This window comes from Cnephaeus nilssonii, assembly GCF_951640355.1.
Source record: "Cnephaeus nilssonii genome assembly, chromosome: 8".
Taxonomy (NCBI): domain Eukaryota; kingdom Metazoa; phylum Chordata; class Mammalia; order Chiroptera; family Vespertilionidae; genus Cnephaeus; species Cnephaeus nilssonii.
Window position 1 is genome coordinate 48,214,625 of NC_137079.1, and position 27,490 is coordinate 48,242,114.

Genomic DNA, 27,490 nt, shown 5'->3' on the forward strand with positions numbered 1-27,490 from the left:
GCCCTGCAATCAAATTGGTGGGGCAATGGGCCCCAGCCCGGCAACCAGTGGCTCTCACCCTCCTTGGCATGGCACCGCCCACTCACCTGCTCCACCATCCCGCCTCGGTCCTGCTCTGGTCAGGGCCCATCGGGGCCTGCAGCACCTCCACTGCCACCCACTGCCAGTGCTGCGTCGCCAATGCCCAACATATCCTGCGCCGCCCCCTGGTGTTCAGCGCACATCATAGCAAGTGGTCGAACTCCCAGCGGAACGCCCACTTGAGGGGACAATTTGCATATTAGGCTTTTATTATATAGGATATGGGAGGGGGGGGATAAATTGAGAGAATAACCGTTGAGTTAAAAAACAAACAAAACAAATCAAATAGAGGGGGACTTGATGATTTGAGAAATTCCAAACCTACCCAGATGGCAAAATGTGATAAAATTAAGACACTGTTTCTAAAAGTGTGGTATAGAAAAAAATCAGGTGTATTCCTGTACAAACTGAAACTACTGAAAGGTAAAAATAAAATCACAGTCCATTCACGAGAGATGAAGGATGTGCCTCAGATCTTCTCACTCAAACTAGAGGACTTCTAGGAAGCTGAAAGGTGGTTGTTTTTTTTTGTTTGTTTTTTTTTTTTGTTGTTGATCTAGCAGAAAAAGCCTAAAATAAAGAAGGTATTAATTTAGAAATATCTTTGGGTAAGATTTTTTTTCTGATTGGTTCAAACCCACATGAAATCTATGCACACCTCACAAGATTCTTGTGAACATTGTATCACTATAAGCTGACTTGGTCTGAAAAGGTCAGCGTGAGTATAAAATAAAAGAAACATTCAAACTCCCACCCCTAGAATCTACTGTCAGGATGCAAACAGTATACATTGTTATTCCTACTATAAACAAATTACCTCAAATTTCATGGCTTTAAAACAACAGAAAATTTTTATCTTACTGTTTGGATATCCAAGCCCTAAAATCAAGGTGTAGAAAGGACTGTGTCTGATCCAGAGGTTGAAATGATTCCCTGCTTTTTCAGTTTAGAAGCCACCAACATTCCACGAACCAGAGCTCTATCTGCTATCTTCAGAGCCAGCAGTGTAACACGTTTAAATGACTCACTCTCTCCGACCTCTGCTTCTGATGATACATTGCCTTCTCTCTAAACTCTGACCCTCCTGTGCCCTTTTGTATGAACACTGGTGATTACATTGGGTCCATAAGACTTATCCAGAATAATCACCCATTCAAAAGCACTTAACTTAATTGAATCTGCATTGTCCATTTTCCCATGTGAGGTAACATATTCATTTCCAGAGATTAAAACATGGACGTATTTTGTGGCTGGGGGTGTTATGCAGCCTACAAACAATCTACTTTCTGGCCCCTAAAGATTCACATCCATCCCACATACAAAGTACATTCTCCCTATCCCCAAATCCCTCAAGTCTCAGCCCCATGATGCTATCAATGTCCCAAATCTCATTTAAATTTTTATCAGTTCAAAAGTTCCAAATTTTATCATCTAAACACATACATTCATGTTTGGAAAAAGTCCTCGATATAATCCATCTGGAGGCTAAATTTTCTGTATCTTTTGACCTGTTAACCTAGAAAACAAGCATTAACTTTAAATATACAGTGGAACATAGGACAATAATTATGGGAAGACCCATTTCAAAATAGGAGAAAAATTAAGACACTGTGGCCCCGCTGGTTGGAGCATTTGATCCCTGGCCTGGGTATGTACCGGAGGCAACTGATTCATCTTTTTCTTTCGCATCAATGTTTTTCTCTCTTTTATTTCCTTCCTCTCTCTCTAAAAGTCAATTAAAACATATCCTTGGGTAAGGGTTTAAAAAAAAAGGGATAAAATGGAAAGACAAAGGAGTCACCACTCCTGAGCAATTTTGAAATTCAGCTGGGCAAAATCTATTCTTTTATTTTTCTAGCATTATTGAAGTATAATTGACAGAAACCCTTTGGCTTTAAGCCTGTGAACTCTTAATCAAAGTACTTAGCCCAACAGAATTCTGATCTAAAGAACTGTTAGAAAATGAAATGGCGTTTTTTAGACCATTTAGTATAGAAATTAAAAATTAGTACATTGGTAATAAACTACTTGATTCAATGAAATCTGTAGTGCCATGGTCAAGTAGTACCAACATTGTCTATTCTCCTCATAGAACATAAAGCATCATTTTATAAATCATAATTAAGTTTGGGGAGTACTATGAAAACTTGAGCCCAAAATTTTTTGGGGTGTCTTTGATTCAATATCTGGCATCCTATACAATAAAAGGCTAATATGCAAATGGACTGAACAGTGGAATGACCAGTCGCTATGATGCACACTGACCATCAGGGGGCAGACGCTCAATGCAGGAGCTGCCCCCTGGTGGTCAGTGTGCTCCCACAGGGGGAGCGCTGCTCAGCCAGAAGCCAGGCTCATGGCTGGCAAGCACAGCGGCGGTAGCAGCAGCCTCTCCCACCTCTGTGGCAACACTAAGGATGTCTGGCTGATGGCTTAGGCCTGCCCTCCGGGGAACAGGCCTAAGCCATCAGCCAGACATCCCCTGAGGGCTCCCAGACTGTGAGAGGGAGCCGGCTGGGCTGAAGGACCCCCTACCCCTGAGTGCACGAATTCCACACACTAGGTCTCTAGTTGTTATATAATTGTATAACCAGTTTGTTGTTCAATGTTGTGATAAGAGGCAAGGTATAATGTCATTGAAGAGGATAAAAATATTCAATATCAGTAGAATAGATACTAGCAATTCCTAGAAGGGTTATACTCACCCTCCATTATAAAGTGATGATTTATTAGTTCTGAAGTTTTGAATATATTACTACTTAATGAAAGCCAAGAGAGAATGTCAGCTCTTAAGATATGCAAAAAATAATTGTGTAATGATGTATTGGTATAACCTAATAGATATTAATGACAATTATGTTTTGTGTAAAAATTATATTTGAGACAGAAACTTGGATATCAACAACCATGGACCAAAATTGATCTTAAGGAATAATTTTAAATTTCTCTGAGTACAGTTTTATAAAATGTATTTTAGGTTCAAGAATTAACCTTAACTTCTATCAAAATAAAAATAAAATGTCTTTTTATATATTTGGAGAAATATAGTGCTTGAATGCTAATTTGGTATAACTACAAAAGATTCTGATGAACCATTGAGATTCATATTACTAGGGTCCACATTACATACTATAAATTTCTCAACTTAACTAGTGATGAGGTTTTATTATTTTTCTTTAAAATCTATTAGGGGGATATATAGATTCTTTTTTAAAATTTCTTTATTAATTAAGGAGTTACATATGTGTCCTTATTCCCCCATTACCCCCCCCATTACCCCCTCTCATGCCCTCAACCCCCTGTTGTCTGTGTACGTTGGTTAAGCTTATATGCATGCATACAAGTCCTTTGGTTGATCTCTCCCCCTTACCCCCACCCTCCTCTACCTTCCCTCTGAGGTTTTATGGTCTGATCGAGATTCTTTTATTTATTTATTTTTTCAGGAAGTTAATTAAAATAACCCAACACTTTAAAACCACAATCTTTGCTTAGAATATAACATCCCACACTACTAAAACATACTATTCTTGAATTTTAAAGGGTAAATGAATAAATGATTTATAGTATGTTAAATAAAGTTTTAAAAAGTCACTAAAAGTATATTTTTTGTGTTCTTTTATCATCCCAGTTTAAAATAAAATAAGAATCAGAATACTTCCTGCAAAAAAAAAAAAAGGTTAATAATATAACCTCCAAACACTAAACTTAATACAGTGAAATTGAAAAAAAATAAATTACTGGATTAAAGGAATTTGAAGAAATTAGCAATTTGTAATAAAAAATCAACAAATATCCAGTCAACTGAAGATGTTCAATAATTCAAATTAAAATTTAATAAATTTTTTCTTAATATATATCATAAGTGTAAGACAAATCATTTCACTTCTTATTATCATTAAAATAAATATCTGGTTAAACTAAACAGTTTACATGCTATCGTGGTATGCTGCATGAAAAATTGTTTTATAGTTAAATTCTGCTTTTGGTCTATTAGTGGTTCAGATTTTCACATATTTGACTGATTTGACTATGTTCCTTAGTGAAACACATGAATAATTAGACTTTTTCATAGGTAATATATCAGCTAGATAGCATGTAAAAAAAACTAGAATACTTCATTTCTATCAGCTTTGAATATCACATTTATACATTTTCCTTCTTTGTAAATAAAAAGAATCCATAGTATTTCTGTATTTTTATTATGTATTGTAAGACAAACAGGGTTACCACATTTCTCATGATATCTTAATGCTTAGAGTATCCAAGAACTTTTAATGTTCCTCTTATTAAAAGACATTGTTATAGCAATCCATTTCAAGTTTCTTTTCTTGGAAACTTGAAATAAAAAATCAAGTGTTTCAAAATGTCAATGAGGTCAGATGTTAAAGCAGAAAGAGAGATAATGATTTTCCACAATTATGTATAGAAATATAACAGCAGGTATAAATACTATGTGAATGTCTAAAACCAGAAGGAAAGAAAAACTTGGAAGATGTAGGAGATTCTATAGCAGCATGACAAAAATAAATAGACAGAAAGCAATCGTGCAACATTAGTAGAAAGATTTATTAACTGTTGCAGTTATTTATTTGTCTAGAACTGCCTTAAATCTTCCAGGGCCCATGACTTGGATATACTGACTATGGACTGTGAAAATGTTATCTGCCAACAAAGCTTTGAAATAGAAATATAAAAAAGTCACATATATAATTTCAATTTTTCTAGGCATATTAAATAAAATAAATGAAAACAAGTACAATTTATTCTAATAATATATTTTATTTAACCTATTTATCCAAAATATTATCACTTCAATATGTAATTAACACAAAATGTATAGAATATTTTACATTTCTTTGTTTTTTGAAAAATCAAGTGTGTATTAACCTTTTGCACTCAGATGTCGAGTGTGACTCGACATGGTTAGCATTAAAATAAAGGAATCGAGAAAAAAGCAAGAGTGTAAAGGGTTAACTTACTGCACATCTCAGTCCAAACTAGCTGTAATTGAAGAGCTCAGTATTTACTAGTACATGTGGCTAGTGGCTAGCACAGCTCAGCCCCTATATCATTTCTCTAATCACAAAAACATTATTTATTATGACTGAGGTTTGTTTTTTGCAAACAAAGGAGCCTACCAAAAATATAAATTAATTATAACAGATTAAATTAAAACAGATTATCATTTTAAAATATATTTTTATTAATTTCAGAGAGGAAGGGAGAGGGAGAGAGAGATACAAACATCAATGAGAGAGGATCATTGATCAGCTGCCTTCTGCATACCCCCCAATGGGGATCGAGCACATAACCTGAGCATGTGCCCCTGACTGGAATCAAACCCAAGACCTTCCTGTCTGCAGGCCGATGCTCTATCCACTGAGCCAAACCAGCCATGGCAAATATCCTAATATATAAAAACCCAGGGTCCATAACAACTGACCGAAGACTCTAACAAACACTGAAAGTCAGTTCTGCAGTCAGTACTGTGTTGCCGGGGTGACCCAGCACTGATGCAACACAGCACTGACTGCAGAGGGGGCTGTGGATCAGGCCCAGAGAAAGCCTGAAGAGATAGGCAGGGTCTGATCCGCAGACTCTGTGGCAGCTGTTGATCAACCCTTGCCTCTATCTCTCCAGGCTTCTCCAGCAGCCCTCTGTTTCTCTCCAGGCCTCCCCGGAAGCTGCTGATCAGCGCCACCTCTCTGATCAGGCCTAAAGATAGGCCCAGAGATGCTGACTGGCATAGATACTGACCAATCAGAACTAAATCTGGATGAACTGTGAGGAGCCAATGGCTGCCTAGGAGGCTGAGCTTTTGACGCTGACTGGCATAGAAACTGACCAATCAGAACCAAATTGGCCAGCAGGGAAGGGCAGTTGGGGGTGAGATCAGGCCAGCAGGGGAGGGCAGTTAGGGGTTATAAGGCAGGCAGAGATAGTTAGGGGCAATCAGGCTGGCAGGGGAGTCCCATTGGGGACAAGATCAGGCCAGCAGAGGTGGGGAGTTGGGGGCAACCAGGCTGGCAGGGGAGGGCAGTGGGGGTGATCAGGCAGGCAAGCAGAAGCAGTTAGGGACAATTAGGCAGGCAGGCAGAGAGGTTACGGGTGATGAGGCAGGCAGATGGGTTAGGGGCAATCAGGCAGGCAGGCAGAGGCAGATAGGGGTGATTAGGCAGGCAGGCAGGTGAGTGGTTAGGAGCCAGCAGTCACAGATTGTGAGAAAGATGTCCCATTGGAGAGGGTGCAGGGTGGGATGAGGGAACACCACCCCCTATGCACAAATTTCATGCACTGGGCCTCTAGTTACATAGGAAAAACAAAAACAAAAACACTGTAATGCTTGGAACTAAATATGTTATAGCATTTTATGTATTTTCCTTTATAATATATCTTTTTTTGTAATTATTTTCTTTATTTATTAAGGTATTATATATGTGTCCTTATCTCCCCATTGCCCTCCACCCCCACTCATTTTCTCACCCCCATGGTGTCTGTGTCCATTGGTTAGACTTATATGCATGCATACAAGTCCTTTGGTTAATCTCGCCCCATTACCCCACCCTCTCCTACCTTCCTTCTGATGTTTGAAGGTCTGATCAATGCTTCTCTGAATCTGTTTTTGTTCATCAGTTTATTTTGTTCATTATATTCCACAAATGAGTGAGATCATGTGATATTTATCTTTCTCTGACTAGCTTATTTCACTTAGCATAATGCTCTCCAGTTCCATCCATGCTGTAGGAAATGGTAGGAGTTCCTTGCTTTTTACAGCAGCATAGTGTTCCATTGTGTAGATTTACCAAAGTTTTTTAATCCACTCATCTACTGATGAGCACTTAGGCTGTTTCCAAATCTTAGCTATTGTAAATTGTGCTGCTATGAACATAGGGATGCATATATCCTTTCTGATTGGTATTTCTAGTTTTTTGGGATATATTCTTAGAAGTGGGATCACTGGGTCAAATAGGAGTTCCATTTTTAGTTTTTTGAGGAAACTTGATACTGTTCTCCACAGTGGCTGCACCAGTCTGCATTCCCACCAGTATTGCACGAGGGTTCCTTTTTCTCTGCATCCTCGCCAGCACTTGTAGTTTGTTGATGATAGCCATTCTGGCAGGTGTGAGATGGTACCACATTGTCATTTTGATTTGCATCTCTCAGATGATTAGTGACTCTGAGCATGTTTTCATATGTCTCTTGTCCTTCCTTATGTCTCCTTTAGAAAAGCATCTATTTAGGTCCCTTGCCCATTTTTTGATTGGGTTGTTTACCTTCCTTTTGTTAGGTTGTATGAGTTCCCTGTAAATGTTGTAGATTAAACCCTTATTGGTGATAACATTGGCAAATATGTTCTCCCATGTAGTGGTCTTTCTTGTTGTTTTGTTGATGGTTTCTTTTGCTGTGCAAAAGCTTTTTATTTTGATGTAGTTCAATTTGTTTATTTTCTCTTTAGTTTTCATTGCCCTAGGAACTGTATCAGTGAAGAAATTGCTTTGGCATATGTCTGAGATTTTGCTGCCTGTGGATTCCTCTAATACTTTTATGGTTTCCCATCTTATGTTTAAGTCCTGTATCCATTTTTGAGTTTATTTTTGTGTATGGTGTAAGTTGGTAGTCTAGGTTCATTTTTTTTTGCATGTATCTGTCCAATTTTCCCAACACCATTTATTGAAGAGACTGTCTTGACTCCATTGTATGTTCATGCCTCCTTTGTCAAATATTAATTGAGCATAGTGGTTTGGGTCGATATTGGGATTCTCTATTCTATTCCATTGATCTATGTCTGTTCTTGTGCCAGTACCAGGCAGTTTTTAGAACAGTGGCTTTGTAATACAGCTTTATATCTGGTATTGAGATTCCTCCTACTTTGTTCTTCTTTCTCAGGATTGGTGCAGCTATTCAGGGTCTTTTTATTTTTTAATCCAGATGAATTTTTGGAGAGTCCATTCTAGATCTGTGAAATATGCTGTTGGTATTTTAATGGGGATTGCATTGAATCTATAGATTTCTTTGGGAAGTGTGGACATTTAATGATGTTGATTCTACCAATCTATGAACATGGTATATTCTTCCATCTGTTTATGTCTTCCTCTATCTCGTTTTTCAGTGTCCTGTAGTTTTCCGCATATAGGTCTTTTACATCCTTAGTTAAATTTATTCCTAGGTATCTTAATTTTTTTGGTGCGATGGTAAATGGGATTGTTTTTTTTGGGTCTCTCTTTCTGTAAGTTTACTATTGGTGTATAGAAATGCCATAGATTTCTTGGCTTTAATTTTGTATCCTGCTACAGTGCTGAATTCATTTATTAAGTCTAATAGTTTTTTGATGGAGTCTTTAGGGTTTTTTTATGATATTGGTATTTGGGATATAATTTAAATTAGGGGATAGTTGCTGTTCTCTTATAGTTTATATTATAGCAGGAAAAACAGGAATAAGTTATACTAAAAATGATAAAACCTTTATAATACTAACTCAAAATGGATCATAGACCTAAATGTACAACACAAACTATAAAACTTGTAGAAACTAAAGATAATCTAAGTGACTTTGGGTTTGGCAATTATTTGTTTTCAGCTACAAGACCAAAAGCATGATCAATGAAAGATGAGATTGATAAGCTAGACTTCATTAAAATAAAAAACTTCTGCTCTGGGAAAAATAAAAGGAAACTGTTAAGATAATTAAAAGGTAAGTTATGAACTATGAGAATATAGCTGACAGAGGACTTGTATCCAAAGTATAAAAAGAATTCCTAAGACAAAATAAGGAAATAAACAATCCAATTTAAAAATGGGCATATCATGTGAATAAATATCTCACCAAAAAACATGGATTAATGGCAAATTAGTAAATGAAAAAATGTTTGACATTATATATCCTGAGAGATTTATAAATTAAAACAAAGAGATACCACTATGTACCTATTAGAATGATTACAATCTATAGCACTTATAATACCAAATGCTAGCAAGGATGTGGAACAGGAACTCTCATTCATTGCTCCTGGAATGCAGCAGTTGCTTTATGAGATAGGCTGGTAGTTTCTTATAAAATAACTTCGCCTTACTAAATGAACCAGCAAGTGCACTTCAGATGTTTGTAGGAATCACTAACAAATGCATTAAAATCAATGTGCACACATAACTTGCACATGAATGTGTATGTCAGCTTTATCCCTACCTGCCCCAAATTGGAAGCAACCAATAAGTAAGTGGATAAACAAACTGTGATACATCCAGATAATGTAATTTATTCAGCAATAGAAAACATTAAGCTACCAAGCCATAAAAACACATATTAAAACTTTATATGCATATTGGCAAGTAAAAAATGCTAAGATGAAAAGGTTGCTTACTGTCTGATTCCAACTACTTGACATTCTGAATAAGGGAAATGTATAGAGACAATTTTAACCTTTTGCACTCGGATGTCGAGTGTGACTCGACACAGTAGCAGCTCTTTTTATACTCTTTGAATGTATCAATAATTTGAAATATAAAAAAATCCAAATAAATAAGTTTGTATGAAAAGAAGCTCCGGTTTTTTATTCTACTGCCGCACTTTGTAAAATCTGGGGTATTTAAAATATTAAATCCCGAGTAGAATAAAGGAATCGAGAAAAAAGAAAGCGAGTGCAAAGGGTTAAAAATCATTTGTTGCCAGGATTTGGGGGCAGTGGAGTAGAAGAGATGTACAGTTGGAGGACAGGGCACATTTAGGGCAATGAAGCTGTTCTGTATAACATTATAATGGTGAAGGCATGACATTATGCTTTAGTCAAAATACAATGAATACAACACTGTAGAGAGCATGTGGGAAGGCACATGGGCATTTCTTTAATTATTGTCAGCTGAATCCAGTGGTGTCGGCAAAGCCACATCCTGGAAACACACTTTGCCGATGCCACGTTGGGTGCCAGACCTAAATATTTCTCTCTTTTCCATGTCCAGCGCAGCTAGAGAGCAATCCGGTTCCTGAGTAGGGGTGGCTGGGAGTTGAGAAAATGAAAGAAAGAGACAGACATAGAGATAGAAGGAAAAAGCTGGGGCTGGGTGGGACTACTGTCCTCTGACAGGGACAGGGACAGGGACAGTGACCTGGAGCCAATACAGCGTGTTTATTTTATACAGCAAAAAAAGCAGGAAGTTTTACTAAAAGTCAAGACAAAGGAGATTATGTGCATTCTTGGGTGGGCCTGAGTCATATCCATTCCTGGTGCTTGGCTGGATTTAAATAACAAAACCCACCCCCTGGCACCTGGGCTGAAGGTCAAGCTGACAACACTCCTGCCTTTTGGCAAAGCGTGTTTCCAGGACTTGGCTTTGCCGAGGCCACTGGATTCACCTGACAATAATTAAAGAAATGCCCATGTGCCTTCCCAGGTGCTCTCTACACAACACAGAGTGTAAATCCCAATTTTGGACTTTAGTTAATAATATATAGCATTGATATTAACAAATATGTCACACTAATACAAAATGTTAATAATAGAGGAAACTATGGAGTGAGAGTGGGGTTATATGGGAACTCCCTATTCTTTTTGCTCATTATTTCTATAAACCTAAAACTGCTCTGAAAAAAAGGGTCCATTAACTGTTTTTAAATGGTATTCACCATAATATAGGTTTGACCATGTTACTGTGGATATTCTCAGGAGAGAAGGTAAGCTATTACTTATAGAAAATAATTTTATTACTTAAAAATAAAAAAAATGAGTAAAAGATAGTATGTCACATCAGATTTTGTGATCTCTCATAAAAAAATACATGAGTCTAAAAATAGAAAAATCATGCACAAGATTATCTTTTCTTTCAGGAATATGTGTGTGTGTTGTTGTTGTTTTTTTTGGCAGGGGGGAACCTTCTTATCATCCTGTACCTCCAGAAAATTTGGGGAAACTTTGAAGAGAAGGGGTGTGGATAGTCAAACAGCAAAATAAGGAAAACATTTTACAGTATTTTATGCTTCTGGAATTATCTTAAGGATTCCTAAAATTACTGCTACCTCAATTTCTCTACAGCAGATTATAGTTTATTTACCGTAGCAGAGGAAAAATTCAAAATTTTAGAATACCCAGAAATAGGAGTCAATAATGTATTTTCATGTGCTCTTTGTAATGTACCAAATGCTCAGCCACATGTGGAGCAGAGAGTTCTCTGCCTCAGGGTGGAAATCGTCACCCCCTTAGGCAGTTCTGGGCCTAGTGCTATGTTGCTCTTTGAGTGGCTGGGAGCAGGGACAGACGCATCTGCCTGCAGACTGATATCTAATTTAGGGAATGCAGGACACAAATTTTAGGAAGGACAGGCGATCTACAAATAATTTTATAGCTTTTTCTTGGTAATTTATAGTAACATGGTAAAATACTCACACATTTCCTTTGCCTTATTTGCTAAAACAGGGACATGTTTCTTCCTAAACTATGGAAATAGTTTGGGGTTTTTTTCCCATTGATTTTTAGAGAAAGTGGAAGGAAGGGAGGGACAGAGAGAGAGAGAGAGAGAGAGAGAGAAAGAGAGAGAGAGACAGAGACAGAGAGAGAGACAATGGGATGGCAGGGGATGGGAGAGAGACACATCCTCCCACACGAGCCCTGATGGGCCTGGCATCAAACCTGTGACCCAGGTATGTGTCCTTGACCAAGAATCAAATCCTTGACCCTTTTGGTGTGCGGGTCAATGCTCTAACCACTGAGTAACAAAGGCCAGGGCTGGAAATAGTTTTGAGGTTGTTTTCCTTTGTTCTCCTAGCTTTTTCTTTTCCCTTTCCTTTCTGCCACATAGGACTTTTGTGGGCCTTCCTCCCATGTCATCTCCCTAGGAAGGCACCTGCCAACCTTTGTCTGACAGGAGCACACATCCAAGGCCAGAGTTCAGGTCTGCAGACTGGGTTGGTGCCTCCTCCACCTCAGGGATGTGGGAGCTGAGGAAGAGGCTTTAAAAAAATAATAATAAAAGGGGAAAAAAGGAAGTCCTTCTCAGATCCTTGAAGGATGCAAAGTTTTGCTGATCTAGATTCATTAGAAATGCCTTTTCGCCTGCTGGGACCAACACCCAGGCCTGCTGTAGGCAGAGACCCTCACAGACCCCAGGTGGCCTCCACCACAGAGGCCTGGTCAGAGACCCAGGCCAGAGCCTGCAGAAATCTGGGCAGCCACATGGGGGAAGTTCTTCTCAGGGGCCAGAACTCCTTTGCCAGCGGGCTTTGAGTCCTCAAGCTGGGACTGCATGACAAAAGCAATTGCAGTTTTATTTTTTAAGTTTTTTTCCCTTCAAATGATTTGTAGCTGTGTGTGCAGCGCTTTGTCCTAATATGTGGGCTCTACCATAGAAGCAAATCTAATATGTTTTGGAGAGGAAAAAAAGCAGCCAGCAGGATTGCTGCCCGCCCCCCCCCCCCCCCACAAAAAAAAAAAAAAAGAGCTAGTGGCTTTAAGCAATAGATTTGTATATCCAATTTATTCTTTCAGAGTACAGATAAGTTTACAAAGACCTCTGACTAATTGCTAAGGACACTTATTTTTACCTTTAAGAAACACACATTACTATGTGGATATGTCATACCACCTCATAACATTAGTGGCTTTTCCCCAAAATGCATAAAAATAAAGATGTAGGCATTCACTTTCATTATGATGCTGAGTAATACTTGGAAAAATACATAAATATTAATAATTTCACTATACAAAACTAAAATATCCAAAAGCATCTACTAAAGAGTGAATGAATTGCATTCATAATAGAAAAATAGAAAATACATTGAGCACCCAATTTTTATTTAAATTTCATCTATCTGCCTAATATAGGGTTCAGTTTAATACTTTATTTTTAATTTAAGGAAATAAATTAGATCACTAGAAATAGGAAAGAATAGGAGTATTTTTGTTGCCTTCCAGAGTCATAGAAAAAGAACTATTTAATCATCAATGTTTGTTTTTACAAGATTAACTGTTAATTTGAATCCAACTCTGGTATCAAAATAGAATAATCATTATCTAAGTTAAAGAGGTGGACTTTAGATTTTTCACATAAGAATATAGACTTTATGAATTATTTAAAAAATAGAGAAGATATTCATTCTTGATAACCTGGGATTAATTATTCAATAATGACATTAGAAACTGTTTACTTTAATCAAATGATTTTGATGTAAATAATTGCTTTAAATTGAGACATGATTTGAGACTCCGCCTCTCCCGCGGGGCTGTAGGTGCCATGTCAGCGCCAACAAGGACCATGGACCCAGCCCTTGATTGTGAATTGGCGACTGAAGTGCCAAACTCTTCCCTGGCCCTGATGGTGGTGGCCCTGGAAGCCGCTGACCCCTTGTTGGGATGCCCTCCAGTGATGTGGCAGGAGACAGAAGCCAGAGGGATCACCACAGGCAGAGACTCACACTGGCTTGGCTCCTTCCTGGCCAGAGGTATTGCGAGATGCTGTGCTAAAACAACAGTTGCTTCTTCGGATTGAGTAAAAGCTTTATTATAAGCTCACAATCATCATTATAAACATTTAGGAGTATTTTCTGCATTACATGCTGTTCCCCAAAAGGAGGGATACCTTGGATTCTATAAAAGTAAGGGTGCAATGATGATTCGAATTTTTTCAAATACATTTTTATTGATTTCAGAGCAGAAGAGAGAGGGAGAGATAGATAGAAACATCAATGATGAAAGAGAATCATTGATTGGCTGCCTCCTGCACGCCCCTTACTGGGGATTGAGGCTGCATGCTGGGCATATGCCCTGAGAGGGAATCTAACTGTGACCTCATGATTCCTATGTCGATGCTCAACTACTGAGCCACACCAGCTGAGCATGATTCAAATTTTTGATGGTGCAATCCAGTTTATGGTGTTTGTGCATTATAAAACGTTAATTACTACAAAGCTGGGAATTTCTGGTCATGTGCACAGATTAATGGCTGGATCATGGCAGGTATAATAGCAGTTGTCTGTACTTACCCTCTTGACACGGTCAGAGCACACCTAATGTTCTAGGTGAAAAGGGAACACACTTACACAGGTATTATTCAAGCATTTAAAACAATTTATGCAAAGGAAGGTGGTTCCTGGGATGTTACAGAGGCCTGATGCCTGCTACACTAAGATAGGCTCCATATTTACTAGTAGGTGTTTCATTTTTCACTTTAAAGAGTGTTGAGCTTTCCCATGTGCCCACCCTTCTTGGCAGACCTTCACCAGACAATCCTAATGTCTTAGTTTTGAAAACTCACATAAACTTACTTTGTGGTGGTGTTGCTAGAGTATCAACAAAGACAATATCCTACCCATTTGATGTAACTCCTAGGCTAATGCAATTAGGAACTGTTCTTTCAGAATTTGAAAAGTTCCTTACTATGCAGGAAACTATGAAGTATATCTATGGACACCATGGACTTGGAAAAGCAGTATATAGTGGTTTATCTCTGAACTACATTTACTGCATTCCCTCTCAAGCAGTGGCTTACAGCATATAAACTTAGGAAAAAGTTTTTTCATCCTTAACCGAAAAAAAATTGTGATTTCCTTTCTTTAATAAACTCTCAGAGGGAGAAGTAAAATGTTACTTTAATTTTGGGGAGAACATTACTTAAATAAGGATATTTACCCTGTCACAGAAACCACTGGTATTTTAGTACTTGATTTTTTTTTTAATTCATCACAAAGCAAAAGTGCTTTATATCCTTTTTGATGCCAAAAGTTACATAACAAAACACTGAAAAAAATTCCTAGACTAATGCTGGCTAATGAGTTACATTATTTGAAACCATTTAAAAGTGTTATTTGGAAATAGAACTAAGTTAAAATGGGATTCAAGAGGTTGCCATTAGCTTTATCATGCTGTTCCAAGCTTAAAATTGTAATCATGATTTTCAAAGAATCTAGCATTGGTTATTATTATAATAACAAATAAGATTTGTAGCTTAGAAACCAGCATTGAAATATTATCCTTGTTACTTCTCATCTTAAAATTCTGCTCCAATGGACAAAAGGACAAACACTTTTTCTCTTTATTAAAAAATGTGTTTAAAAAGTAGTCATGTAGAGACTCAACAGTCAATGAAGAATTTTTTTTTAAAGAAAGGATTTTATTCACTTATATGATAAATACTGTCCCTTACTAAAAAACAATGACATTTGTCTTTCAATCTGTTAAACTTAGCTAGAAAATTCATATTAATATCTTTTTATAGCATATGTTAACATGATATAGGAAGCAGGATGCAAAAACAAATTTAATAGGCATTATTAAATATTTTCACACACATGTAGAATCTTGGAAAAATGGTTAAAATTACAGATGGGTGTTAAATGTGGACACATGACTATTCCGTATACACCAGTGAACTTAATAGAGGATATGTTTTTACTGATCTCTGGTGACCAACATGCTTTCTGTGAATCTTCAAATACCCATTTCCAAATCTTCCAGCTCCTGGAGAAGGGCTTTCTCTTTTTGAATTTTCTCCAACTGATTTTTTTCCAGCTGTTTTCCAGTTGCTGCTTGTTCTTACAGTTGTTCGATTGCTTTCAGTTTCTTCTTTAGGTTCTGCATTTTTTTTTTTTTTTTTTTGTCTACTTCAGGGTGTCCAGAAGTTGGCTGGGAGATAGTATTTCGTGTTGAGCTCCATGGGGCAGGAGTAGGTGCCAGATCTAGACTCTTGTCACTTCTTGCTTCCCGCTTTGTAGCTTTCTTAGCTTCAGGTTTCCTTTTATTTTTTTTTTAAATATATATTATTGATTTTTTACAGAGAGGAAGGGAGAGGGATAGAGAGTTAGGAACATCGATGATGGAGAAACATCGATCAGCTGCCTCCTGCACACCCCCCATTGGGGATGTGCCCGCAACCAAGGTACATGCCCTTGACCGGAATCGAACCTGGGACCCTTGAGTCCGCAGGCCTACGCTCTATCCACTGAGGCAAACCGGTTTCGGCTGATTTTTTTTTTTAATTAATAAATCTTTATTGTTCAGATTATTACAATAGTTTCTCCTTTTTTCCCCCATAGCTCCCCTCCACCCGGTTCCCACCCCACCCTCTGTCCTTACCTCCCCCACACTGTACTCATCCATAGGTGTACAATTTTTGTCCAGTCTCTTCCTGCACCCGCCATACCCCTATCCCCCTAAGAATTATCAGTCCACTTCCTTTCTATGCCCTGATTCTATTATATTCATCAGTTTATTCTGTTCATCAGATTTTTAATTCACTTGATTTTTAGGTTCACTTGTTGATAGATATGTATTTGTTATTCTTAATTTTTATCTTTACTTTTTTCTTCTTTCTCTTCTTAAAGAATACCTTTCAGCATTTCATATAATACTGGTTTGGTGATGATGAACTCCTTTAGCTTTTTCTTATCTGTGAAGTTCTTTATCTGACCTTCCAATCTGAATGATAACTTTGCTGGGTAGAGTAATCTTTGTTGTAGGTTCTTGCTATTCATCACTTTGAATATTTCTTGCCACTCCCATCTGTCCTGCATAGTTTCTGATGAGAAATCAGCTGACAATCGTATTGGGTGCTCCCTTGTAGGTAATTAACTGTTTTTCTCTAGCTGCTTTTAATATTCTCTCTTTGTCTTTTGCTCTTGCCATTTTAATTATGATATGTCTTGGTGTGGTCCTCTTTGGATTCCTTTTGTTTGAGGTTCTGTGCACTTCCTGGACTTGTAAGTCTATTTGTTTCACCAGGTGGGGGAAGTTTTCAGTCAATATTTCTTCAAATAGGTTTTCAGTATCTTGCTCTCTCTCTTCTTCTGGCACCCCCATAATTCGGATGTTGGTACGCTTGAGGTTGTTCCAGAGGTTCCTTACACTATCTTCAAATTTTTGGATTCTTTTTGCTTTTCCGGTTGAATGTTTTTTGCTTCTTTGTATTTCAAATCTTTGACTTGATTCTTGCGTTCCTCTAGTCTGCTGTTGGGTCTCTGTATAATATTTTTTATTTCAGTCAGTGTATGTTTAATTTCTAGTTGGTCCTTTTTCATATCCTCGAGAGTCTGGCTAAATTTATCGGCCTTTTCTAGGAAATTCTTGAAAAACCTTATAACTGTGGTTTTGAATTCTATATCCAGTCATTTTTTCCCCTCCATTTCTTTCATTTGTGATCTGTTACTTTGTCTCCACATTTTCACTGCTTTCCTGAGGTGGTAGGGTAGCTTTGTGTGCTAGGTTTCCTATATAGTCCAGTGGGTCGGCTCCCAGTCACCTGAGGTGGACACTCTTGGTGCACCCCTTTGTGGTCTGGTTGTACAGCCTTATTGTAGTTAAGTCTTGATTGTTTTTGGTATCACTGGGAGGAATTGACCTCCAGGCCAATTGGCTATGTGTATCAGCTGTGTCTACGCCTGGAGACCTGTGTTGGAGACAGCCTTATAGGACCAGACTTGCAAAATTGCAAAAGCCTCTGTGCTCAGCTTGGATGGGGCGGAGTCTCAGGGCTAAGCAGACAGTCTTGGCATCCCGTCAGCCCTGCCCTTGTGAGTGCACCTCCAGACCTCTGCCTTCCATGGCTCCCCTGAGTTTCCTCCTAACAGTCCAGATTCCCCCAGGCTCGCCCGGAACTGGGGTTCAGTGCAGTCAGGAACTTCTGACTCCCTTCCACTAGGGAGAGCTAGCGGCAACCTCAGCAGTCAGTCTTCTCTGCGCTCATGTGCCTCCAGACCCCTGCCCACCACGGTTTCCCCAAGTCTCTGAGTCTCTGTGTGCCTTTCTCTACCTGACAGTCCAGACTCCCCCCATATGAGCCTGGGTCCACGGGGTTTCACCCGGAACTGGGGTTCAGTGCAGTCGGGGGCTTCCTTCCCTCTCCCACCAGAGAAAGCCAGCCAGGCATTCAGCCGCCCTTCCTCTCTGCGCGTGTGTCTCTGTAACTCAGTCCTTTGCAGCTCCTCTGATTTTCCATGAGCTTTTTTCTTTCCTTCTAGTTGTAGAATTTCCTCTCAGCCAGCTTTCCTGTGGTTCTGGATGATGTCCGTTCTGTCTTTTAGTTGTAGTTTTGAAATTGTTGTGCGAGGCAGCAGTTTAGGTATTTACCTATGCTGCCATCTTGGTTTCTCCAAGAATTTTCGTGTATTCCTCAAATGTTATTACCAAGTAATATGACTAATTTGAGTATTTTAAAAAGTCAATGTATTTCCAAAAGGCAGTAATAGTAAATACTGACTATCTGTTCTCAAAACAGATTAGCATTATAGATTTGTTTTGTTAGATAATTGGGTACATACTAGAAAATTTATTTAAGTAAACTGTGAAATGTCCATTAATGTAGATGGGGATGTCAAAGACTGCTCCTCAAGTATTGTCATGATACATCAACTAGTCCTTCCATGTAAAATAATTCCAGTACAATATAAACTTAAATAGAAATGTAAAAATGGTTTGAATTGCTATCCTTTATATTAAAATGGCTTAAAATGTATGGATTACATTTATTGTTTTTAGAGTATTTTTTATGTTTTATTGTAAGCATAACAGAAATGGGAGGGGAACAGTTATAGTTTTGTTCTCAAAAGTAGTGATTTGTAAAATTGATGTGATTTTTAAGACATTAGAAAACTAAGTTGAAAGTGTTATTTCTACTTCAATTTTTGTTTTTGTATGAAAGATTTCTTGTCACACCTTGGTAATAATTAGATGAAATGGTTTCATTTTTCAAAGCCTTTATTTCAAAATAAATATGTATCTTTGTATGATTTATAAGTGTATGTGCAGGTAGAAATACATGTGTTTCTAAAACTATTTTGTATAGTTTCATTTTTGGATTACACAATAGCTAAATATTATTACCAAATCTCAAGATAATTTAAATGTATAAGTATCTTAGTTATGTTTTATCAATAAAAGGACTGCAAATATTTTCTAAAGAAGTAATTTGAGGCCATTATCTTAGTTACTTGATGTAACTAACTTGCTACAAGAAATAACTTTATGAAAACTACTTCAATTTTTACCTTAGAGCTACATTGCCAATATCAATTCTGATATTCAATGAGCCCAGTAGGAAAGTGTGCTAAAAATAGTTTTCAAAACTAAATATCATTATGACTGTATTTCATTTAAAGCAATATTATGGTATCTTTGTCCAAATGATATATCTTGTCAACTAGTTGACAGTTGACATTTTACTAACTTATGAGCAAAAACAATAGAAGTTTATCAGATATGGAGCAAATTAGGTAGAAATATATAAAAATTAATTTACAGTGTTCCCCAACATAGAGAATATTTTGTGTAACTCTTCATACAGGAACCATTCTGAAATTTTATATTACTTAAAATGATAGAAAGAAAATCCCCTGAATTTTAAAAATAAAGTTGTTCTTGTAACTCCAAATTTTTGCATGGATCTAAATGTGTCAGTGTTCTCTCCTTCTCTTTTATGATAACTGTGGAGAAACTGGTTCAGCACTGATGGAGTCTTTTGATTGCCTAGGGCTAACAGAAATTAGTTTTCACACTTATAAAGATAAAGTGAAACTTGCAAGCTGAGTTATACTGGAATATTGAGGTCAAAAGGATAACAATTCAAAATGAAGTATTTAAATTGAGAGATATGATTGTTTATTTTACTCTGCAGAAAGCAGCTTTTCAGTGTTATACTAGTGGCCCGGTGTATGAATTCATGCACATTGAAAGGAAATTAATTAGAAGAAATATTTTAATAATGCTATTCACCCTTTCTTTATAATAGAAGTGTCAACCAAATTCAAGATTGACAATGACAGATTGAAAGACACACAAGAGCTTTATATGTATCATGCATGTGCAAGTCAACTTAACCTTTTATAGATATAGAATAAACTTGCTTAATTAGACCTGCTTTCTGATTTAGCTAAACTTTTTACAGCCCAGCGAAGCACCCCAACTTCTCTTTCAGGTAATTGTCAGCAACACAGCAGTAAATATCAACATGAAACAGATTATTATTGTAGATCATGCAGGGAGAACAAATGGTAAAATATTTAACTGCAGCAGTGTTTGACTATATTCTACACAATGAGAAAACCTGAAGTCATTTTCAAGGTGCACCATTTCTTCTTTTTAGTTGGGTCAAGTTTCTAAGCTTTCTAAACCTCCATTTTCCGGCTAATGAAAAGAAAATAAGATTCCACTGAGTCTCCTATCTACCTACTCCAGGACTTCTGTGAGGATCAAATGAGATGAGGCATGGGAAAACGCTTCACAGACATTTGGTTAAAGTGTAAAATGTTTGCACCTGGCTATAAAGCAAGTCATGTTCCTGAGTTGAAGAAACACCAAGGAGTCTAGTCGCTCTGGAGAGGAAGCCAGGCATTGATACGTGACGTAATTACCGGGTGCCCACAGCCACCGTTTCTGGGCTGGACTGTGCTGTGTGCCACATTTTGCGCCATGGGTTCTTGGCAGCATCAGCCGCAATTTGGTGGGCTGTCGCTCTGGGGTGGTGGCAGGCCAGTATCCCACTTGGGGGAAGCCGAGTGTTGCTTTGTAGTCACCAGTCGCGTGGTGCCATTTCTCTGTAAATGGCCAGTGTGTGTAATGGTAGCTCCTGCATTGAGCGTCTTCCCCTGGTGGTCAGTGTGCATCATAGCGACCAGTCAGTCAGACACTTAACATATTAGACTTTTATATCTATAATAATAAAAGTGTAATATGCTAATTAGAATAGATGTCCTTCTGGGCGACCTTCCAGATGAAGCCAGGGTTGCGAGGGAAGCCCAGGTCCTGGGTGCCTGCTGGTGGCCAGAGGGAAGCCTGGGTCTTGGGTGCTGGAGGGAAGCCGGTGTCGGCAGCCGGGTGAAGGAAGGACTACTCTTGCATGAATTTTGTGCATCAGGCCTCTAGTATATAATCCCACTTGTCTATTTTTGGTTTTGTTTTCTGTGCTTTGGTGGCATAGCCAAGAAATAATTGATAAGAACAATATCAAGATTTTATTCTATGTTTTTTTTCTAGTATTTTTGTAGTTTTAGGTCTTATGTTTGAGTTTTTAATCCATCTTAAATTGATTTTTGTATAAGGTGTAAGACAGGGGTACAATTTCTTTTTCTTTCTTTTCTTTTCTTTTTTTTTTTTTTTTTTTTTTTTTGCACCTGGAAATCGAGTTTTTTCCAACATCATTTGTTGAATAGATTTTCCTTTCTCCCTTGTGTATTCTTGGTATCCTTGTCAAAGATCAGTTAATCATCCATGTTTGGACATATTTTTGTATTCTGTTTCAATGGTCTATATGTCTATCTTTATGCCAGTGTCAAAGTGTTTTAATTACCATAGCTTTGTAACATTTGTAATTCTGAAAGTATGATGTGTCCCACTTTGTTGTGCTTTGTCAAGATCAATTTGGCCATTCTGGGTCTTTTGTGGCCTAATATAAATTTCAAGATTTTATTTTTCTTTCTTTACAAAATGTCATTGGGATTTTAATAGAGATAACATTGATTCTAAAGATAGTTTTGGGCGGTATGAAGATTTTAACAATATTACGTTTTTTTGATATATGAACATAGGGTGTCTTTTCAATCATTTGTCTTTTATTTCTTTCATCAATATATTGTAGTTTTCAGTATACACACTTTTCATTTATTTGGTTAATCTTATGTTTACATATTTTATTTTGTTTGACGCCATTGTAAATGGCATTGTTTTCTAATTTTTTGAGGGGGTAGTTCATTGCTAGTGTATACAAATGCAACTCATTTTAATTTGTTAAGTAAACTTCACTGAATATCAGTTCTAACAATTTTCCCCCAAGTCTTTAAGAATTAGTACATATAATATCATGTCATCTATGATAGTTTTACATCTTACTTTCTGATTTGGATGCCTTTATTTTTTTTTTCTCTCCTAATTGCTCTGTTTAGAATTTTTAGTACTATGTTGAATAGAAGTGGCAACTTCTGTTAATTGAGTATTGAATGAAACACAATTTCAGCCTTCAAGGAGCTCCAACATAGCATAAGAGCCAGATAAATTAATTAAACTTATATATAATCACTATAATAGATGTGCATTAAGGTGGGAACTATAACAACAAAGATGCATAAAAATGACTTAATGGGCTATGTTTATAGCCTAAATAGAAGGACCTTAAGCTGAAAAGAATAAGAAGAGCTCCTAGTTATGTGGCAAAATAAAAATATATATAGTGAGTTATGAAATTTCATTATGCCTTGGGGGAAGTATTAATAACCTGATAACCCAAGAAAGCAAATGTATGTGCAAGGATAAATAGAAGGTAGTAAAAGGCAGCAAAAATAAGAAGCTGAAAAAATAGGCAGAGGCTACATCATGAGTATAATATCCCACATTTCTTCAGATAAGATACAATTACTTTAGACAATAAATGCACAATAAACTCTGGTTGCTTAGCTATTACTTCTTTTTAAATACTCACAAGAATAGCCTGACCTTCATTGATGATACCCTGACTCTAGTCTTCCAGGTTCACCTTGAAAATGGACTCCTACTAAATACATGGACACAAATTGTATAATTCAGCCAGGATTCTTTGTGAATGCATTAAATAAAGTAGGTTAAAATATAAAAGAAAGAAAATACATTGAATTGGTGAATTTGGGGAAAAACAAAATTTTAATAACATTCTTTTAAGTACAAATATTTTATAGTTCTCATAGGGTTTCTGAAAACTAATGTAAGTCATTAGGGAAGAGTGTTTTTTAATAATATGAATTGTAAGTGTCCTATTCGCTTTTGCTCCGTTACTATGATCCTCTTTAGAATGTCAAGCAAAAGGTAGGACTAGGCTCAGGACCAGGAGTGATGCTTACTTGGGCATTGTGAACAACTGGGGACCTGACTGCTCAGTAAAAATAAAAGGAAGTGGAGCTGCACTAAGCATTGGCCAAATGTGTGTGATTTTTTGCAGAGGTGACTATGGAAAGAAATTGGATGTTAAAGGTATCAGAAAGGAATGAGAAAATACAGTAGAAGGTAGGACAAGTTAATAGGCTTCAGTTTTAGCCTTTGAAAATCATCAATATACCCTTGTTTGATGCTAGTCATTACATAGGACAGCCATTTTAAAGATTAGTTTTTACACCATATATTTAGAGGCCTCAGGGGAATACAGATTTATTAAGTTATGAGCTCTTTAAGCAGGGATTCTGCTTCATTTATCACTTTAATTTTTTAGTTTCACAATGTCTAGCATTACTAATTTCATATGATAACAATACCCATTAACTAATTTTCTTAGCAGTAAAGCAATGTATCAGTAAGCCAAGAAATATAAGAACTAGAGAATTTTTCATCAAATACAAACTGATTTCTACAAGGTCTAAACAACTTCTAATGGGAGAAAAGAGAAAAGATATACTCTAAATTATGGTAATAATTGTTCTCACAATGGAACTTCAATCACATAGAAGAGTTATTTACAGTGATATAGTGCATCTTATATTCTAGAGGAAGTATTTTAACATTTAAGTATATTTCTACTCACCTGCCAAATATGCATCACAAACATTCATTTTAATGTAAGGGTTTTGGCCTTGAACTAAAATGAATGGCTATTTAAGGATGCCTTATAATAGAGCATACATACTAGAAGATTTGCCTGAGCACATATTGGAGCTCTGAAAAAATACAAACTATTTTTATTTTCCAGGGTTATAGCTGACAACATCTCATGGTTGACAGGTCAATCCTAATAAAACTATATATCTGACAATCGAGATGGCAGGAAGAGGATACAGATCAATCTTCACCTAGAAAAGTTGATGTAATATGTCATAAAATAAGAAGACACAATAAAATTATGACCTTGTATTTAATAAGTAAATGACCCTTAAATTTTAGTAACTTAAATCAGTTCCACAATTTTAAATATATTTGCCTGTATGTTGGATGGAATAATGTGAAAATATTTAAATGTACCAGAATAAAAAGCCTATAAAATATAAACATTCTGTTTTAAGGACAAGAAAATAGCAAAAGATTTTTTATTTTACATGTATTTAATACACACAAATAAAAAGGAATCTCAGGGAATTCTTAATTATCTTTAAAACTTATTAAACAATCAACAAATTAAATAGTGATACCTCATAAAATTACAATTGAAATAATTTCCTATTGGAATTAAAAATTTAGATGGGATTTTTGTTGTTATTATTTTGTTTTCTAGGAGCCAACATTTCAATAGCTTCTATTAAAGAGTGTAGCTCAACTATTTATGCCCTGATAACTATACAAAATTTTCTTATGAACACTAAATCTTTATTTGCACTTGTGTCAGGTATAATTGATTTATTTATGTTGATAATTAAGCAATTATCCCTAACTTTGGGTGCAGTGAAGAACAAAACAACTTAGTTTTGGTACAGCGCAGCTCTAGAACAGCTCTGGGGCCAGGTGTTCCTGGGAACAGGTGTTCCTGGAGCCAGCTGATCCTGGGGCCAGATTGTCCTAGGGCCAGGTGGTCCTGGGATCAGGTGGTCCTGTCGCCAGATAGTCCTGGGGCCAGACTCCTCTCTAACAGACATCTCTGCTCTGCTCGCTGATGCTTTGTGCTTTCAGCTATGCTGGTTCCACTCTGCCATGGTTGGCTTCACTCTGTTCTGGGAGGACATCTTCAGGTGCCTCACCTCAGGCAGGAACACACATTTTCATTCTTCAGTGGAAAGGGAAAGTTAGTTACCAAGCCAAAGGAGAGTGTCTTCAGCTCTGGTCCCTGATTGGTCTGTCCTCATGCAAATGAGGTCCCAAAATCCTCACAATTTGATTGGCTCAAAAGGCATAATCCTGATTGGTCACAATAGAGCTGCTCTGATTGGTCAGAGCTGCCCAGCTCTGATTGGTTGGGGAAAGCCTCAACCATATTGGTTGAGAAAGAATTCAGAAAATATTTCTAAGGTCTGCTTTAGGTGGCAAAAACACAGTACAGGCAGGTAGATCAATGCAAAGGCAGGCAGTTCAGCACAGGCTTCTTCTTGAAGTGCAGTTTGTATGAGAAGCCCAAGTGTAGAAATGGGTAATGGCTATTAGTCTCATATATACTAGAGGCCCATTGCACAAAGATATTTGTGCAATAGGCCTTCATTCCCTTGGCTTCCAGCACTAGCTTTCCTCCAGCCTCCGGAACCCAGCCTTCGCTCCGGCCAGAGTCTGCCTTATTCCTCTTTGCTGCAGACTCTGGCCAAAGTCTGCCATCTTCGTCTTCGCTGCAGACACCAGAGTCTGTAGTCTTGTTTTCGCTGCACCACTCTGCTCCTATAGATCCCTGCACCCCCTGCCCTCCCTCTCATAGCAGGCGTCCTCCTCTGCCTGGTCACTCCGCGCCTGGAGCAGCTGGGCGGCCGCCATCTTTGGCCTTCTAATTTGCATACTCACTCTGATTGGCTGTGGGCGTAGCAGAGGTACGGTCAATTTACATGTTTGTCTATTATTAGGTAAGATATATATATATATATATATATATATATATATATATATACACACACACACACACACTAATAAAAGAGAAAGATGCAAATTGATCATACCTCTGCTCCGCCCATAGCCAATCAGAGTGAGTATGCAAATTAACCCAACAAAGATGGCAGGTTAACTTGCATACACAGGCGCCAAGCGGCCGGGGGTGGGATGCTTACATCATCGCTATGGTGACGATGCAGGCATTCTGCACCGCCCCAGCCGCTCTGGGCCTCTGGGCAGCGTGGGAAGGCGGAAAGGCAGCTCTGGGTGGAGCAAAGGTGGAAAGGCGGCTCCGGCCAGAGCGAAGGCAGTGCCAGCAGCCAGGGGAAGGAAGGCCCATTCTTGCACGAATCTTCGTGCATCAGGCCTCTAATATATATATAATTTAATTGCCAGTTAGCCTCACTTAATAGGTATCTGCCTCCCCAACTGCCCCACTCCCTAGCTCTGGGATCACACTTGCCATCTGTAATGCTTCATAGATTTTAGTTAGACTTTGCAATATTGTCTTTAACTTTAAAAATGGAGAAAGCTTCTGTAAAAATACCTGAGAGCCATAAATCTAATTAATTATTTTGCTATTTGTAAATATGGAACATGGGCTTTGTTTTTAAATATAAATTTTTGAAAATTAGTGAAAAACATTGTTTAGAAACTTCACTTATATAACATTTTCCAAACTACGCCTTCTTTTTTCCCTAAGACATAACAGTATGAGTAAAAAGCTTAGATTTAAATACATTATTCTAATGTTTATAAGCAACTGCATTATTTGATTTTTTAGGTGAGTTTACAATATGAAAGATAAAATAAAATATAAATTTCTAGAATATTTTTCTGTTTCAATAATGTCAGAGTAACTAATACTTTTTCAGATAACAGCTATAAACTCTTTGAGAAAAAAGTAATTACCCAAAAACTAACACTCTTCATTAAAATTAAAAACTTGCAAATCTGAAAGAGGTATTTTCTCATCTGTTAGAGAAACATCAGCAATGCTTATGTGATTAGAACTAATTAACAATCACTCACCTATAGTAAAAGTAGTCAGTTGGGTCTTCTTTTTACTAGAGGCCCGGTGCACAAAATTCATGCCTGGGGGTGAAGGGGACATCAGCTGGCCTGCATCCTCTTGCAATCTGGGACCTTTTGGGGGACATCAGACTGCCAGTTTAGATGACTGGCAGTCGGACATCCCTCTCACAATCTGGGACTGCTGACTCCTAACTGCTCACTTGCCTACCTGATCGCCCCTAACCACTCACCTGCCTGCCTGATCACCCCTAACCACCTCTGCCTGCCAGCCTGATTGACCTTAACCACTCTGCATACATTCCTGATGGTCCCTAACTGCTTGCCCACCTGCCTGATCTCTCCTAACCACTCACCTGCTTGCCTCATCACCCCTAACCACCTCTGCCTGCCTGCCCCATTGCCCCTAACCATTCACCTGCCTGCCTGATCACCCCTAACCACTTGCCTGCCTGCCTAATCACCCCTAACTATTCACCTGCTTGCCTGATTGCCCCTAACCTCCTCTGCCTGCCTGCCTCATCACCCCTAGCCATTTGCCTGCCTGCCTCATCGCCCATAGCCACTCACTTGCCTGCCTAATCACCTCATACATTTCTGATGGCCCCTAACTGCTCGCCCGCCTGCCTGATCTCCCCTAACCACTCTGCCTGCTTACCTGATCACCTCTAACCACTCACCTGCTTGCCTCATCACCTTACCTCATGACCCAGAATCACTCACCTGCCTGCCTCATCACCTTACCACTCACCTGCCTGCCTCATCTCCCCTAACCACTTGCCTGCATGCCTGATCACCCCTAACTACTCACTTGCCTGCCTTATCACCATTAACCACTTTCCTGCCTGCCTGATTGCCCCTAACCACTCACTAACCACTCACATAAAATTATTTTTGTTGCTACTGCATAACTGTAATTTTGCTACTGTTAATAAATCGTAATGTAAATATCT

The 27,490-nt window shown here is 37.9% G+C and overlaps 1 pseudogene across 1 annotated transcript; it reads left to right on the plus strand.

The window, feature by feature from the left end:
* Positions 1 to 14,014: 14,014 nt before the first annotated feature.
* Positions 14,015 to 14,590, plus strand: LOC307104556 (solute carrier family 25 member 16-like; annotated as a pseudogene). Its single transcript has one exon. The product of its transcript is annotated as a solute carrier family 25 member 16-like (transcript).
* The last annotated feature ends 12,900 nt before the right edge of the window (positions 14,591 to 27,490 follow it).